At 39.1% G+C, this 18,788-nt stretch overlaps 1 non-coding gene across 1 annotated transcript; it reads left to right on the top strand.

Moving 5' to 3' along the window:
- Positions 1–1,195: 1,195 nt before the first annotated feature.
- Positions 1,196–1,302, top strand: LOC136336950 (U6 spliceosomal RNA). The gene has a single exon (XR_010731684.1). It is a non-coding gene; the product is annotated as a U6 spliceosomal RNA (small nuclear RNA).
- Positions 1,303–18,788: the final 17,486 nt, after the last annotated feature.

The following is an 18,788-nucleotide window of genomic DNA, read 5'->3' on the forward strand; positions in this document are numbered from 1 at the left end:
CTTCTACCCCTTAAGTACCCTATCTCTTACCCCAGAGGTGTGACTTTGTTGTTATGGGTCTTAAAGCAGAGAATGCAAGTGTGTTTAATTTATTCAGCATAATGTTTAAGACAGTTGAATTTAAATACTTCTAGGCAGAAGGGTGTATTGTCAGATTTATACATTTAATTCACCTAACTAGCTCCTATGGGCATTTCAGATTATGACTTAAGGTTAAGGAGATAATTATAATCTAAAATAAGAAAATAATCAGTCTTGTTATAAATAATTTATATAAATATCTAGTAGGAGATTGTTCCCTTCATACAAACCCACTATTCTATTATACATTGGGGAGGAAATAAAAATAATAACCCATTATCAAAAGGGAAGGCCACGCATATGTACAGATATGGTTCACATTTGAAGGCTGTGGAGCGGTCCCCCTATCTCTACACCTTCAGAGTTCTCTATCAACTGCCAAAAGAGAAATTAAAGTTTTCATGTCCTGTAGGCCTGTGTTAAAATACTAATGGTTGTGGACAGAGGAACACACTGAGGCACTGATGTGCACCAACATATTAGGATGAATTGGTTATGTCAATAAATGCCATCTAGCATGATAAAGTGAGCTGGAGGAAATGGAACCCAAGATGAAAGAAAAATAGAAGATCCAGATTGTTGTGCCCTGTCTGAGGTTACTTCCAAGCCGAGCCTCATAGTGAGGAAATTAAAGAGGGGAAATTAATGAAAGGGAAGAGATCAAGAAGGCTGAAAATAAATTTCACCTACTACACTATTTTGTTGAAACGTAGTTCTGCTTCGCAGGCCTCTCCAATTTGTTCTTCGGCTTTTCTGGTCAAATGAATCATTATTCCACCAGTGATAACTGTTCCAAAGAACAAACTATAAGATACCACCCATCCAACCCTCTAGTTCTGAACTATGCCAGAATATTCTTGGCCTGGGCTAGAGTGAATAAATGAATGAAGAGAATTAAGCACTGCTGACTGGAAATTGACTTTTTTTTTTTTTTTAAATGCAGCCAAGGAGGCATTTTTTTCCCCCTCAGGAGGTCATTCAAAGACAAAAAGACAAGCAGATTATCTTTCTCCTAAAGGGATTATCACAAGGACATTTTAAAAGGACAGGCCAGTATAGCGACTTGATCTGTAGCACCCTTATTCTGGATATTTTTTTAAAAATATTAAAAATTGTGCTCCTATCAGCAGCACAGAAACTAAACTTGGAATGACACAGAGAAGATTAGCATGGCCCCAGAGCAAGGTTGAAACGCAAATTTGTGAAGTGTTCCATATTTTTTATAAAATAAAATTTAAAAGCTATATTAGAAATATACAATTGAGATTTAAAAAATAGTTTAAAGCTTTTCTGAATTATAGTTTAAAGCTTTTTATTTCCTTTGGATATTTAAAGAATTTTGGTGAAACATCTTAAATTAATCATTTAAAATATGTCCTCTAAATTGGATTTGGTTATTACATTTCTGAACTATAAATTAAGAAGAATGTTTGTAGAGCTCTAATTTATGTAATTCTAGCTTGTTTTTTGAGGGAGATAAATCTCCATGAAGTATATTCTCCAAATTTTTAATTATTCTATTATTTTCATATCACATTTGGTTTTCATTTAGTCTTCTAAAGTCGAAAATGAACATAGATTGTGTTTTTGTAATCTGTAATTACCTTTGTGTAATAAAAACCTTTTTATTTATCACTAGCTGTACCCGGCCACGCGTTGCTGTGGCTCAGTCTGGTTAAATGGAAAAGAAAGAAAAGAGAAAGCGCACGTTTCTAATATGTTTAATTTCACAATGCTTGTGGGTATACAGTATTTTTTATTGTTCCATTGTCTGTGCAGATATGGAGATTGTCTGGTTTGCCGAGTCTAGAACACACAACATATAATTGTCCATGTGAGAAGCAATCCATGTGTAGATCTAACACGCACAATTCTAAAGCTTGGCCCTGAGCTTTGTTGATGGTGATTGCAAACGCCAATCAAATTGGGAATTGCAATCTCTTAAATTGAAATGGCATATCCGTTGGAATCATAGGATTGCGAGGAATGAGGAATCCTCACCTTTGAAAGGTCCTGTCAAGATTGTTGCTTCTACGATGTTGCTCATTAATTTTTTACAGCGCACAGACCCAAACATTTCATGTTTTACCATGAAATCCATCAGCGATTTCAGCTTCTGTCTGAAAACACGTGCTGTGATGTCATGCCTATTCACCGGCGATTGCCCAGGAAGTAAGAGCTGTTGTATATCGTCCCAAGCTGATTGCATGTGAATGTAATGAATAGGTCTGGACGCCCATAGTGACGAACATACGCAATTTCATCTTGAGCATACGCATGCATATGACATGGACTGCCTGTATATGAAGATGGCAAAATTGTTAGTCTTCCAACGTTAGTTGTATTACCGTCATTTACAACTGCATCTCGCAAATGAACGTATTCTTCAGAGCAAAGCTTGGTCTGATTCAAACGGATGAATATCAAACGTTCTGTTTCGATTTTTGCATACATATCTACGATGTATTGGTAAAACAATTGACGGCATTTCAAAATGTGATTGTCGGCTTGACCTGTGGTGGCGCAGTGGATAAAGCGTCGACCTGGAAATGCTGAGGTCGCCGGTTCGAAACCCTGAGCTTGCCTGGTCAAGGCACATTTGGGAGTTGATGCTTCCAGCTCCTCCCCCCTTCTCTCTGTCTCTCCTCTCTCTCTCTCTTTCTCTGTCTCTCCCTCTCCTCTCTAAAAAAATGAATAAATAAATAAATAATTTTAAAAAAAATAAAAAAAAAATGTGATTGTCTTCATTCTCTCAAATCATTAATTGGTACGAATAATAGTTCATTGCGCTGCATTTCATATTTGTTTCTTCACCACTGACTAGATTTATCATCTTAACGTTGAAGTGATATTTATCGGCACCATTCCAAAAATTGATTGGATATTGCAGGGCATCGTAGCATTGATGCGTTTCTGCAACTTTTGTCAATTGATTGTTTCTCCGATGAAGAACAATATCTCTAGGTTGGAATTGATCTCCGAACATAACAATTGCCACTTCGTCTATAGTTGGAGCATTGAATCTTTGCACATGTTCTCCAGCAGCTGTTTTGTCAGCATGAATAACAATCTTGTGTGTATTGGATGGCATCATGTCAATTGCTGTTTTAAACAAATGCACTAAATTGTTTTTTTCATGAAGAAGCTCCTGCAGTTGCGAAACGATGGTCCTTTTTATGCCAGTAGAAATTCCACAGCATGCATTCAATTCATCATTGCCATCACCGATGAAATACATTTGTAGGAATTTATGTTTACCATCTGGGAATGGAAGCAGGGAACCGGCTTTATGATAAATTTGTCCTTTCACTTTGAAAGTTGGCATGAATTGAGCTGTTACGATTTCTGCGCCAAACAACGTCATTTGGAAGCATGAGTTCTATTCTCTGATGTTAGATAGGAAATGCTTTGATTTGGTGGTATATCCGGCAAGAAGTTTTTAATGGCTTTGGTGGTTCTCCAAGTTGAGACAGTTTAGTTTTTCTGGTGGTGCAACACATTCCTTTCATTTCTCCATTGAATTTCAGAGCTTTGCAATAAGGACACACTTCAGTCATAGTGTCGATGAGAACATGCCGGCTCAAACTATAATCATCAGCTAGGTTGTACTGAAATGCAAGGCAATTGTAATCGCGTGATTGCTGAGCACGGAGTCATGTTTGACATTAATCTGCTGTTTCTCATTGGCGTCTTTCAGCCACTCTTAGCCTGTCGTGTTCATTCTGTTGAGAGCAAAGCAGATCTGAAGCTGCAGAACGCGATCGCCGTGCTCGCAATCATGCATTCTCAAGTCTGGCAGCACGTAAATTGATCGTAAATTGGAAACATTGAAATGGAATCGTAAAATATTTAATACATATATATATATAATATTTAATATAGCGTGTGTTGCTTTTATGTCCAACAGATGGTGCTGTTTTTCAAAAAAGCATGTCTTTACCTGTCACAGGTGTGACATCTATAGCTACATAATAGTAGGTATATAAAAAAGAGTGCATATTTGAATGCAGTGTTGTGTCAAAATTTCAAAGCAATCGGTGAAGAACTTTTGGAGATTTAAGATTTTGAACAAACGAACATTTACATTTTTATTTATATAGATTAGTTTAAAAAAGTCATACAAGTCAACCAACTACATTTCTTCAGTTGAAAATCAGTAGTAACAATAAAATTTTCTTTAGAAGCCATCATTACTCATGGCTCATTTCCCTAAAAGAGAAGTATTTTCTGAGCATTTTTTTTAGTTCCTATAGAAGTATAACATTCTATAACTACATGTGTAATAATGTGGATGGCAAGTTTCAGTGCACATTATAGCAATGAAATAGCTTGTTCATTGATAGCGATAATTCAGAATGTATTATATACCTTAGGAAATCTTTACCTTATTTCTTTATGTTAAGGAGGGCAGTACAATTTAGAAGGGAAAAAACTTCCTCTTATCTCATGATTACTTCTGAATACCATTTTAGGCTACAAGATAAATTTGTCTTTATATGATGGAAACATGACATGCAGTGGAGGACTTTGGTGGCAGAGGCTGCGATGCATTCAGTCACACTTGCTCCCTTCCCCAGGTTACACAGCTAGACTACACATCTCATTGTCCTTTGTAGTTTGATGCTGCCTGGCAACTGAATTCTGTCTAATGCAACATGGATGGAATTGATATGTGCCTCTTTCACACCTGGTTATTTAAAAACTCTTGCATTATTTCTATGCTTATTCTCTACATCAGTGTCCTGGGTGTAGGCAGAAGCTCTGCAGGAGATTCCTAAGCATTAGGGATTGATTGGGCCATGTAATGGGGAAAGCCATGGTTCTTGAGTGATGCTGACCAGGAACTCTGATTTAGACTTTCTATGAGTGAGAAATGAACTTATATGTGTACACCATTGAGATTTGAGGATTTGTTACTATGATAAGTAATAATTTACCTATCTCAGCTAAAACAACTGAGAACCAAGAGTTGTAATCTCTGATATGACGCTCTGAGATCTTGAAAATTACAGAAGCCACGATTCTACACAACTATGGACAATTCCGTCTTCAATTTCCAAATGAGACTAGTGAAATCTGGTAAATTTGGACAAAAAAATTCTCATCTCATAATAGTGAAAAATTTAAAATGTAGAAAACACATACTAGATCTCAATCAAAATCAAGAATTATTTAAGCCCTGACTGGTGACACAATATATAGAATGTTGGCTGAGAGCTCCGAGGTCACTGGTTTGATCCTGAAATCACCAGTTTAGCCCTGGTTAGGGCACAAATGAGAAGCAATCAGTGGCACAACTGCATGGAACAATGAGTTGATGCTTCTCTCTCCCCCCTACCCTCCTTCTTTTCTCTCTCACAAAAAGAAAATTAAGAAAAGGAGACACCCAGCAAAATAAATTAAATCAATAGTGATAAAAAAACAATCTTATTTTATAATAAATTGTGTGCAGAGAAAGACTAGCCTAATATTCATGGGAGTTAAAACAGCACTTTAGTAGAAAACCATTTGATTCTCAGAGCAAAGCAAGAAAGATGAAGGTGTCTGGTGTCTGGTGTTCCTTAAAGATATCAAGACATTTCCCCACCTAGAATATCAGTTTCAGGATTGGTTTCTATAAAGAGAGGCAAAAACTTTAAGAAAGTTGTGAACAAATCTGAGTGCAGAATCTTCCTGTATTTTTTGTTCCAATCTTATACAATTTTATCACACTTAAATTGACAGTATCTTTCATAGTAGCTTGTCATTATTGAACAATCACATAACTTGTTTTCAGAGAAACTGATTTTTTTTTGCATTCCCTTTTCATTGATTTGTATAATATTTAACAAAAATTTGTTTTCATGGTCACAGATATAATAGGCTTTGTAGCAGAATGATTGATTCTTAGTAAACGCCCATGTGGTAGCAGCCAAATTGTGTGGCCATGGCAGAGATTGGCTTCTTAGCAGTGACTGTTCATGGGCTTTATTCATATTGTCTTACAGAAGGAATACTGGACGTTAGTGAATCCAGAGTTGGCTAAGAGTATCTGGGTTATATGACAATGGACACTCACATCTTGATGGTGTTTACTCCATCTGCAGGGTCTTAGCTCCCTGGATCTTTTCCTCCAATATTCAGAGCATGCCTTAGAAGTTATTACACCTGCTTTCTGTGATGACCACATGGGTCTTCTGTTTGATTTCTGTTTCCCTTACCATTTCTACCTGATTCTACCAAGCCAGACACCATTAAATCGGTGGACAATGATATGGCTTCTGTCAAGTTCTGCATTCCTGATAGTATCACTGCTCCTCCTGAAGACATTGGGACCTATTGGACACTATTCTTCTCATGTGGTGGGACTTTCAGGGTAACGAAGCTGTGTTCTGTAGCAAAGTGGACATTGAGATGCTTGTGAAAATTTACCTGAAATAACTTCTTCAGGCTTTGATTATAGTACTCTTCCTCTCCACAACTTACCCCAGCCCATGGCAAACCCATCTCTCTATACACAAGAATTAGGACACTACTTCAAATGAGGCTGGGTAACAAGCACTTTTACAGAAGTCTCTGCATTCTAGTGACTAATGTGAGTCAGGATTATCTCAAGCCTCTGGTTTTTCTTTAGCATTATTTTCCAGGAATTTCCTATTTTTCATGCAAATATACTTAGATTCAGGCTTGCCTGCAACCAGGATGGAACACACCTAAAGCTTGTGATGAGGCTTGGTAAACTAAAAATAAGCATAATTAAACCTGACCAGGTGGTGACTCAGTGGATAGAGCAATGACCTGGGATGCTGAGGACTCAGGTTTGAAACCCTGATGTCACCAGCTTAAGCACAGGGTCACAAGCTTGAGCATGGTATCATAGACATGAGCCAAAGGTCACTGGCTTGAGTTAGGAGTTACTGGCTCAGCTGGAGCCCCCCAGTCAAGGCATATATGAGAAAGCAATAAGTGAACAACTAAAGTGCCACAACTACAAGTTGATGTTTCTCATCTCTCTCTCTCTCTCTCTCTCTAAAATAAAAAGCATAATTATAATATGACTATCTCCTGAATAAAGCCTAGCCTAAAATAAAAATAGTGTTCAGTTATCTTCCCGCATAAAGAACTACCCTAAAACATAGTGAATTAAATAGCCTTTTTACTGTATTGATTTTGTGTGTTAGAAATTCAGACAGAGCTCAGCCACCCAATTCTTTTCTCTATAGTGTTGACTGGGTTCACTCTGTGGTATTCAGCTGATAACTGGGTTGGACTGGAGGATCCAAGATGACTTCACTCACAGGCCCAGGGCCTTGGCAGGGTACTGGAAGGCTACTCTCAGCTGTTCTTCTATCCATGTAGTCTCAGCATCTCTTTATTTGTCCTCTGCAACACGTTGTTGGACTTCTTACCTGGGATTGGCTATCCCTGTGGGATGGATAGTTTTATGTGTCAATTTGGCTAGGCTGTGAAACCTTGATGTTTGGTCAACCACTATTCTACATGTTGCTGTGAAGGTATTTGTAGATTTGATGACATTTAAACAGGTAGGCTTTGAGTAAAGCAGATTGTCCACCATAATATGGGTGAGTTTCATTCATTCAGTTGAAGACCCTAGGAGAAAAAGGCTGAGGTCCCCAGAGTAGGAATGAATTCACCCCCAGATTGCCTTTGCACTTAAGACTGAAGCATCTATTCTTCCTTGAGTATCAGCCTGCTAGCCTGCCAGTCTACCCTAAAGGTTTTGGACTTGCCAGACCTCATAGCCACATAAACCAGTTCCTTAAAATAAATCTATCTATTATCTATCTATCTATCTATCTATCTATCATCTCTCCATCTATCTCTCCATTCATCCATCCACCCATCCATCCAGCCAGCCACCCACTCATCTTCTCCTATTGTTTGTTTCTCTGAGCACTCTGGAACACCCATAAAGATCATTCTAAGGGAAAAGAAGGGCAAACTGTCATTTTCTTGAAGACCTGAGCCTAGACACTGACATGTCATGCTGTTATCAGATGCTATTAGACAAGTAGTCATAAAGTACATGTAGATTCTAGGGGAGGGGACGCAGCACCCACCTTTCAATACAAAGAATTTGTGGCCATCTTTACCACAAATAATAATAACATTTGTAAAAATACATTGACCCATTATATTATTACCTTATGAAATATACATTATTATCCCTATTTTACAGATGAGAAAATAGATGGTCAGAGAGATTAAATGGAAAAGACAGTATTTGAAGTGACATAGTATAACTCTATGATCCTTGCTGTTAGTTATCGTGATATGCTGTCTCTAGTGGTGTGCTGGTCGACTGGCTCTCCCTGGAAGAGAGTGGGGGCTGGGCGGAATGTTTGCCAAATTATGTTGTGTAAGTTTTCCCGTTATAGCCAATCAAAATGCAGGTGTTACAGGGGACCCAAGGGTCTGTGACCCACCGTGGATCCTTGGCATCACACAGGAAAGAATTCAAATGCAAGCCAGCATAGAGTGAAAAAGAGGTTTTGTTTTGTTTTGTTTTGTTTTTGAAAGAAACAGGAACACTAAGCTACTCCTGTATGTGCCCTGACAGAGAAATCAAACTGGCAACCTTGGTGCTCTGGGACAATGCTCCAACCCACTGAGTTATCTGCCCAGAGCTTGTTTTTCTTTATTTTTCTTTATTTATTGATTTTTAGAGAGACAGAGAGAGGAAAGGAGAGAGAGGAGAGGGGAAAGGGAAGCATTCATTTGTTGTTCTCAGTCATGCACCCGTTGGTAGCTTCCTGCGCATGCCCTGACCAGGGATCGAACCTACAACCTTGTTTTGGACATCACACCTAACTGACTGAGCTAACCAGTCAGGCTGAAAGAGAGTTTATTAGTGAAGCAGTGAGACAGAGTGTGACTACTCCACGGGCAAAGAAACACCTCCCTAGTAGGATTTGCTTATTTTTATCAAAGTTCATTTAATCAAGGGTAGGGCATTCAAAAAGAGGGAGGAATATTCAGGATTTTTCCAGGGAAAGGATGGAGACTTCTCAGAAGAGCCCCATTGACCATGTTGTATCTTTATATGGGTTTACCATTATTATTATTATTTTGTATTTTTCCGAAGTGGGAAGTGGGGGAGAGGCAGACAGACAGACACCAGCATGCACCCAACTGGGATCCACCCGGCATGCCCACCAGGGGGCGATGCTCTGCAATCAGAGCCATTCTAGCACCTGAGGCAGAGGCCATGGAGCCATCCTCAGCTCCCAGCCCAACTTTGCTCCAGTGGAGCCTTGGCTTCGGGAAGGGAAGAGAGAGCAAGAGAGAAAGGAGAGGGGGAAGGGTGGAGAAGCGGATGGGTGTTTCTCCTGTGTGCTCTGGCCGGGAACTGAATCCAGGACTTCCATACACCAGGCTGATGCTCTACCACTGAGCCAACCTGCCAGGGCCCAGCATTTTTTTTTTATCATGGCAGCATGGGCTATGTCCTTTAGTATGCTAATGTATTAACAATGAACATATAATATAGCTAGGGGTTACCACAAGGTGAAATGAGTCACCATATTGGGTCAGGCTGGTCTTCTGCTGGATCTAAGCCATAGATCCATTGAGTATTGGTCTAACTATCTTTGATAGTCCTTGTGGCCTTTATCAGTTACAGCTCTTTCACCATATACCCTATCTAAAATTACTAATGTATTGTTACCAAAGTCAGAGTTGGGAAGGATGTTCATAATTAGCTCCAGTGAGCCAGTATGAGCTATCTTCAGAACATCACCAACTGGTTCCCCAAATTGAGAAAAAATGTTATGTTACTGTTCTTGACAAAGAAGGTAGGAACGAAGGAAAGAAGGGAGGGAGGGAGGGAGGGAGGGAGGGAGGAAGGAAGGAAGGGAGGGGAAAAGAGAGGGGAGGGATGGAGGGAGAGAAGGAAGAAGATTTAAAAAAAAGGAAGAAAAGCAAGAAAGGAAAGGAAAGCCAAAGAAAAGAAAGGAAAAAAGACAAGGTTTTTAACCACATTTTGTTAACCACATTTCTGATTAAAGATTGCTGATCTACTTGGTCCAGGCTTACTTTTAACTTGGTAGCCAGGATACAGTTTGCTTCTCCCAGCATTCATTTATTCTATATTTAGAAAAGACTGACCCATTTTCTTATTACCCAAAAGGAAATACAAATGAAGTAAGTAAAACTGATCATCCCCCTCCTTTATCAGTTAGACTGTTCCAGAGCTACAAAGAGCATTTTAACATGCTTGAATCTCTAGGATATTAATCTTCTCCATTAAGCCCATGACATACACGATTTTTTTTTGCCTTGTTATTTGCCTTTTTAAATCTGCTTACTTCACTGTTATATTAAATTATCACTCAGCTTGGTCTAATCAAGCCAATGACAAAAAGATTTTTTTTTTAAAGATTTTATTTATTGATTTTAGGAAGAGAGAGAGAGCAGGGGCTAGGAACGGAAGCCTCAACTTGTAGTACTTTTCAAAAGTGCCTTGACAGGGCAAATCCAGGGCTTTGAACTGACAACCTCAGCACTCCAGGTCAACGCTTTATCCACTGTGCCACCATAGGTCAGGCAACAAAAAGATCTTAATTCTATTATTTTACAACTAAAAAATACCTGCATGATGAGAGCAAATACTGTTGCCTGCTTGAGAACCTTGTTGATAAAAACCAAATTTTTATCAACTCAGACTCTTCCCAACATGACGCTGGGCTAAACCCCCACTTGCTTTACCCAGTTGTTGAAACCTTATTCTTGACAGTGAATTCCTTGGAAAAGGCGTTAGATCTTCCCCTAGCCAATGAGGCTAGAGAGAAGATTGCTAGGGTGATTCAGTGAAAGGTTTTCTTGTTGTCTGAAAGCACCCTTTCTTCCGTTGGATCTTGTCATGTTTATAAGTGACATGTGGCCCAGTAACCCCTATGAAAGAAGCCAGCTGGACAGCAGCCTGCACATGGACAAGGCTGGCGCCAAGAGAATTGTAGAGGAGCAGAGCCAAGACCCTGGGGTACAGTATGTGGGGCCTGTTCCATTTATGGAAGTCCCATTAATGAGATAATATGTCCCTGATTAAGTTAGTTGAATCAGGGTTTTCTGGTCATTGCAATTCAAAACATGTTACTACCAACCTCTTCATTGAAGACTGAGAAAATTGGGGTCCACAGATACTACCTTTTTTGACTGTTACACACAAGTGGTAGAATTAAGACCAGGACCTCATTGTACCGACATAATCCTTGGTGGTACACAAAGAAAGAAATCCCTTCTTCCCTACTCCCTTTCACCTGACAAATGTGGAGCAGTCATTTTTGGGAGTTGGAGACTTACTTAGCAGGTCTTGGCAAAGACTTGCTCCTAGACCTGACACTTAAACTTATTCTACTCTGTTACTTAGTAGAAGTATGTACACAATATCATATCTCAATATATATAAATGAATATTTCAGAGATAATTACCTTAGAATTATAAATTAAATATTTTCACTATTACATACATATTTCGAAACCTTATTCTATAATTGCAGCAAAATATTTCAAAGCATGTGGTGAGGCACATTAAATACTTGTCGGCATGCAAAATTTATATGTATATATCATATTGAATGCATATATGATATATATCTTAGGTATGCAGTGTTTGGTTGCAAGAAATGTTCATATGATTGCTCCAGTCAATAAGAATCTCTAGCATCCACTGAACATACTGATTGCTGACTTAGAGCTGCTACATGAATGAGCTCATTTTATCCTCATAAGAACCGTATTAGTTAAGTAGTATTATTGTTCTAATTTTAGAGACAGGGAAGCTGACTCCTGAAGGCTCAAGCGATGTGCCCAAGGTTAGTCGCCCGGATAGTGAAGGCAATGGCAGGTATTGTTCGTGGTCAGTCTTGTGCCCCACCTTTGGAGTATCTTTTTTGGTGGAGCCTGAAGTGATTGGGATGGGAATGGAAGGTGGTGAGTAATGGGAATTCTTTTCATTGGAGCTGAAATCACCCTTTAATAGGGTCTAGGGGCCAAGCCATGAGGCAGCAGGAATTCAAATCTTGGTAAAAGCCAGTGAAAGCCACATTCCACCCCTCTTACCCAGTCATTTAGGCATTTTTCGATAGAAGATAGAACATTTTTCAGGTCTATAAGAAGATATACAGAAAAATGGCCAACATCTAAACCAGCTCTTCAGCAATGATCATTTTAGGAGAAACTGATGGTACTACTTTTGGCACACTGCCCATGCTCTTCACACTGGTTGGACCCGGTGCATAAACCAACATAAATGTAATTATGACCTGGATCACAGTGGACCTGAAGTGCTGATAAGATTGACAGTCTTGCTAATTTGAATTATAATCCCAGATCACCATAGGTTGATTACCTGAACAGACTGGTCCTTCTGGATATAAATCCTAGGAATCCCTGCTGACTTCATTCTGGCCACATACAAGGGGCATGGGGGCCAGAAGGAAATAGTTCAAAGGGTAATCTTGCATCTTCTGCTTAAAAGTATTTATTGAAGACTTGGGTGTGTTTTCGCAAAGTTCTGCTAGACCTGTTTTTGACACCAAATTATGTAAATATCCAGTGGCCACATATATGTCAGGCCTTATAATTTACAAACATATAATGTGTAAGTGACAGCTAAGTCAATTTCTTAGAATTGTATACATTTCTTGAACTATTTACACCATCATTACTTAGCTTTTTACTATTTAAATTCTATGTATGGGTTGGGAGTTGGTACTACCAACAAAACAGACGGTAATTTAAACTGAAGCACTAAGAACAATTAACATGACATTCCAAAGTGAAGTGCCAGGACAATTGTAAATACTTAATGGAAAAAATATAAAATTAGATAGGGTACTCTTGGACCTTTTATTCACATATACAGAATAAAGGAGTCAGTATGTGTAGAGTTCAGAGAGGATCTGGGAGGAATTTCTTTAGAGAATTTGTTGGAGAGAAGGTGCTGCTTAACATTAAGCTTGAGAACAAGGTCTTTAAGGAGAGTACATGAGGAGGATCTCTTACCAAAGAACAATGAGTGCTCTGAATAGCAATCTCCCCTCTCAAAGGTGTAGGGATAGGGTCGCCTTACCTCTTGGTCTGTAGAGAGGAGGTTTTAATGAGACCACTCCAAGAATGAGGTCTTCCTTTCACCTGTAAAATCTCTAGAATGAGAGGTGTCAGAAACATGCTGGCATTGAGCAAGAGGACAGTGGCCTCATTAAGTGGCCTGCACTATCAGATTTTACTGTGGCTAGAGAATGTATACATGTAACCCATGAGTCAGGTACAGACATGAAACTCAACATGGAGAAGATTCTAAGAGGGCAACCTAGACTGAGGGGTGAACATACCTTAGCAGATGCAAATTGAGGACATCATAATATTTATATGAGCTGAGAAAGGACAATAGGAGCTACACTGTGAGGTAGGCTGTTCCTTAATTTTAAAATAAATTTAGAGTTTTAACTCTTATGTGGTTCTGGATATTTTAATGTTTGTATTGAGTACTTATATTGTACTTTCAAGGATAGGGAGAATCTAGTCCATCAAATAAAATTAAGAGACAGTAGGAGACAAAATAATGTTTGAATACTACATCCCAAGAATGAGTTGTATTTGTCCAGTACAACTCTATACAATGCAGCATTAAATATGTTTTTCACAGTTTAGAAGAATGATATACGGTTTAAAACTTATCACAGGAACAACCTTACAGTTTCTATTTTCAAAATTTAGTTGTCATGTTACTTTCTCAAAAGTTCAAATATTGAACTCATTAAATGTTATATAAAGAAAAGAATCATCTAGTAGACTTGTCAAAATAAACTAACAAATCAAACTTAATTAAACATGCCACCCACTAATATCTAAGGTACCTGGTTTATTTTCCATTTCAAATCCAACCTTTATACCTTCATAAAATTCACCCTCTTTACCTCTATGACTATTAATACTTTTTCTTATGTTTGAGTCTCATGTTTAGTATGGTTACAGTATGATCATATCTGCTGGGCACATATTATATCTGATTATTTCAATTAGACATGGAGGCAGAATCTGGTACAGTATTAAAAATATCTCATCGGGAGTGATGTCACGGAAATGGTGCCGTGAGCAGCGCGTCCGACAGATCTCCAATAAATCACAACAAATTTATCAACTAGAAACAGAAAAATTTATCCTCGGAGCATTCCGGAGTTCCACACAAACTGAAAGCGAAAGGACTGTTATCACTTGAATCTGAGAGACGAGGGTGTGGAGGAAGCTACCGCAGCGACATTCATTCAAGCCACGAGGGAGTGCGCCTGTGGTGAGTCAGCCCACACTCGGGAGCCGCGAGCAGCTGCGGGCGCGCGCCCGGTACGGTTGCAGAGCAAGCACTGCCCACACTCCGGAGTGTGAGCAGCCACCGGCGTGCCCGGTCCCGTTGCAGAGCGAGCACCGCCCACACTCGGGAGCTGCGAGCAGCCGCCGGCACGCGCCCGGTCCGGTTGCAGAGCGAGCACCGCTAACGTTCCCAGCGGCCGGCACACTGCGAGTGAGAGTCGCCAGCCACCGGTGCCCGGAGCACCCCATTCGCGCGCGTGCCCTGGGCATTCCACACGCCCAGAGCGCCTTACTGGCCCGCACACCCAGGGTGCCCCATTATCCTGCGCCTGGTGTGATTCAGCCGCCAGCGGCAGGGCGAGCGGAAGAGGCACCAGGGTGGTCTTCTATTTGGGAGATTCTCTCCGTGGGCAGGGCACCTCACCCAGCCATTCAAGCTAACAATCAAGCGTTGGGGGAGGGGTGCACACAGGCAGCCTAAAATACCTTTGGGAGCACAGCTGCGACCCAATCACTGAAATTAGCTTAACCCATGAAATCTGCGCACCCTCGGTTCTAATTGATAAGATCTCTCTCAGTTCAGCGACCCAAGACAAGAGGCGTGATATTTTTTAGTCCCTCTCGCTAAAGGGGCGGGGGCAACTTCTGATTGATAGAGCCTCCATATTCAGGGATAAACGCTAACAAGAGGGACTTGGCAGATAATAAGATCTATACTACACTAGTCGCAAGCAGAGACTAGTGCCTCTTCTTCCCAGCCAAAACAGGCTACAAAGTGTGGAAAGCCTGGGTTGAGAGGTCCAACTGAATGCTAGGCGCTGAACAGTCACCTTGACAACAATTGACTCCCACCCCCGCCTGATTACACTGGAGGCCCTGACTGCCAGAGCCTTTCCCAAAGCCTTGCACTGAGTGAGGATAGAGTGGGGATTTCCCAGCTCTTTGAGCCTCTTACTCCCCAGGCAGAAGCAGTTGCAGCCTTATAGCTGGATCACCAGGCTGCTAATTCAGGAAAGGGGGACTAGGAGAGAGAATCCAGGAAAGCAAACTCTCTCATTGTTGGACCCTGCAAACGCCAACAAGCCTTGACTACCAGCAAGACTAAAGCCAATTATATGACATTGCCATAGAATCCCATCAACTGCAAATCCCTACCTAAGTGTGACACAGGGGCAGAGCCTGGGGTACAGAGTCACCGACCAGGAAGAGGGAGAGAAAAGAAAAAGGAAGAAGTTAACCTCTCAAAATCAAGAAAAATCCACAGACTTTACAACTTGATCCACTAATTTTTTTTTGTTGTTGTTGTTGTTGTTTGTTTCTTCTTTTTGCCTTTATTTCCTCCACCTCGGTCCTTCTATTCTCTGCCCATCTTATGCTTCCCCTTTCTTGAACTACACTACCCATGAGTGTTGCATTTTATTTTTCTTCTTCATCCTCACCCTCCTTTAAGGTTATACTCCAAAACACTTAACTCTCACTCTCTCCTCTTTTGTTTTTTTTTTTATTTGCTTTATTTTGTTTTTTTCTCTTCCTTTTTTTCTTACTTCCTTCGTTTTTCTCTTTTTCTTATTTTTTCCTTTCTATTCGTTTTTTCTTTTCTCGTTTTACTTTCCTCCCATTTAATCCTCAATCACGAACAAATTAGTTATTTTGGGACTCAAGGCTTTTTTTGGCTTTATTTTTCTTTTTTGCTTTTGTTTTTGTTTTTTTCTTGTTTGTTTATTTTTGTGGCATTTTGGGTCCTCCCAACCCAAGGTCTCCATTGTATTTAGTCTTTGCTCCACTTAATACAACAGATTTTTACTTATTATTTTTATTTTTTTCTTCTTTATTATTCTTTTTTTGGTCCTTTTTTCTGGTTCCCTCTTATCCCTCTCATTATATCTCTTAGTTGACCATCACTTACAAGCAAATCATCTTATGCTTGTCTAAAATTTTCTTCCTTTTTTTTTTTTTTTTTTTTGCATTTAGTAGGTCCCTACTCCCTTTTTTTGCCCCTTGAACTCTTCACCCCAAATCAGGCCCTCCATTATAGGCATGATATTTCCCTGAGGCGGGGAGACGAGGGAAAGAGAAGAAAGAAAAAAAGGGGGAAATAATAAATTATTACTGGTTTTTTTTGTGGGGTGTTTTACCTTTTTTTTTTTTTTTACTTTTTACTCTTTATTAATTCTAATTAGTGCTATCAACAAGACCACCCTCAGATGCCAATAAGAAAGAGGAAATCGAATATTATGGATACAAAAGAAAGAGAGGTAACACAAATAGATGTGGAAAAATCTATGGAGAAAAGACTTAACATATTGGAAGCCTTGGAGCTAAATGACAGAGAATTTAAAATAGAAATCTTAAAAATACTCAGAGATATATAAGAAAACACAGGCAATATAGGGAGATCAGAAAACAACTCAATGAACACAAAGAATATATTACCAAGGAAATTGAAACTATTAAAACAAATCAAACAGAAATGAAAAACTCAATTCACGAGCTGAAAAACGAGGTAACAAGCTTAGCTAACAGAACAGGCCAGATTGAGGATAGGATTAGTGAAATAGAAGACAAACAACTTGAGGCACAACAGAGAGAAGAAGAAAGAGACTCAAAAATAATAAAAAACGAGAAAGCCCTACAGGAATTGTCTGACTACATCAGAAAGAATAACATAAGAATAATAGGTATATCAGAGGGAGAAGAGAAAGAAAATGGAATGGAGAATATACTCAAACAAATAATAGACGAGAACTTCCCAAGCCTGTGGAAAGAACTAAAGCCTCAAATTCAAGAAGCAAACAGAACACCGAGTTTTCTTAACCCCAACAAACCCACTCCAAGGCACATCATAATAAAGATGACACAAACCAATGACAAAGAAAAAATTCTCAAGGCAGCAAGGGAAAAAAAGAGTACAACATATAAAGGAAGGCCTATTAGATTATCATCAGACTTCTCAGCAGAAACTCTACAAGCTAGAAGAGAGTGGACCCCAATATTTAAAGCCCTGAAAGAGAGGAACTTTCAGCCAAGAATACTATACCCATCAAAGCTATCCTTCAACTATGAAGGAGATATAAAAACATTCACAAATACAGAAAAGATGAGAGAATTTATCAACAGAAAGCCCCCACTCCAGGAAATACTAAAGGGGTTTTCCAACCAGATTCAAAGAACAAAAGAAAACAACACCACAAGTAACAGCTCCACCAAGAACACAATAAAACCAAACTTAAACTGTGACAACAAAGGAAAAAAAGGGGGGAGAGGATGGATATTAACAGTAGCAAAGGACGATGAGGTGCAGAAATACTTATAAGATAGGGTACTACAATGAATATGGTAGGTACCCTTTTCATTACTTAATGGTAACCACCCTTGAAAAAACCACCACAAAAACACTTGACTTAAAAAAGGTAGCAACAGAGGAAAGAAGTATGGAACACGAACAAACAAAAACAAATGATAGAAAAACAAAAGAGAAGAATCAAACTAGATACAAAACTAACAGAAAGCAATTTATAAAATGGCAGTAGGGAACCCACAAGTGTCAATAATTACACTAAATGTAAATGGATTAAACTTACCAATAAAAAGACACAGAGTAGCAGAATGGATTAAAAAAGAAAATCCAACTATATGCTGCCTACAAGAAACACATCTAAGCAACAAGGATAAAAACAAATTCAAAGTGAAAGGCTGTAAAACAATACTCCAAGCAAACAACACCCAAAAAAAAGCAGGCGTAGCAATACTCATATCCAATAATGCTGACTACAAGACAGAAAAAGTACTCAGAGACAAAAATGGTCATTTCATAATGATTAAGGGGAAGTTGAATCAAGAAGACATAACAATCCTTAATATATATGCGCCAAACCAAGGAGCACCAAAATATATAAGACAGCTACTTATTGACCTTCAAACAAAAACTAACAAAAATACAATCATACTTGGAGACCTCAATACACCGCTGACGGCTCTAGATCGGTCATCCAAACAGAGAATCAATAAAGATATAGTGGCCTTAAACGAAATACTAGAACACCTGGATATGATAGACATCAACAGGACACTTCATCCCAAAGCGACAGAGTATACATTTTTCTCTAGTGTACATGGAACATTCTCAAGAATTGCCCATATGTTGGGCCACTAAGACAATATCAGCAAATTTAGAAAAATTGAAATTGTACCAAGCATATTTTCTGATCATAAAGCCTTGAAACTAGAATTCAACTGCAAAAAAGAGGGGGAAAAACCCACAAAAATGTGGAAACTAAACAACATACTTCTAAAAAATGAATGGGTCAAAGAAGAAATAAGCGCAGAGATCAAAAGATATATACAGACAAATGAAAATGAAAATGAAAATACGACATATCAGAATCTCTGGGATGCAG

The sequence above is a fragment of the Saccopteryx bilineata genome, chromosome 4 (genome assembly GCF_036850765.1).
Source record: "Saccopteryx bilineata isolate mSacBil1 chromosome 4, mSacBil1_pri_phased_curated, whole genome shotgun sequence".
NCBI classification, from domain to species: domain Eukaryota; kingdom Metazoa; phylum Chordata; class Mammalia; order Chiroptera; family Emballonuridae; genus Saccopteryx; species Saccopteryx bilineata.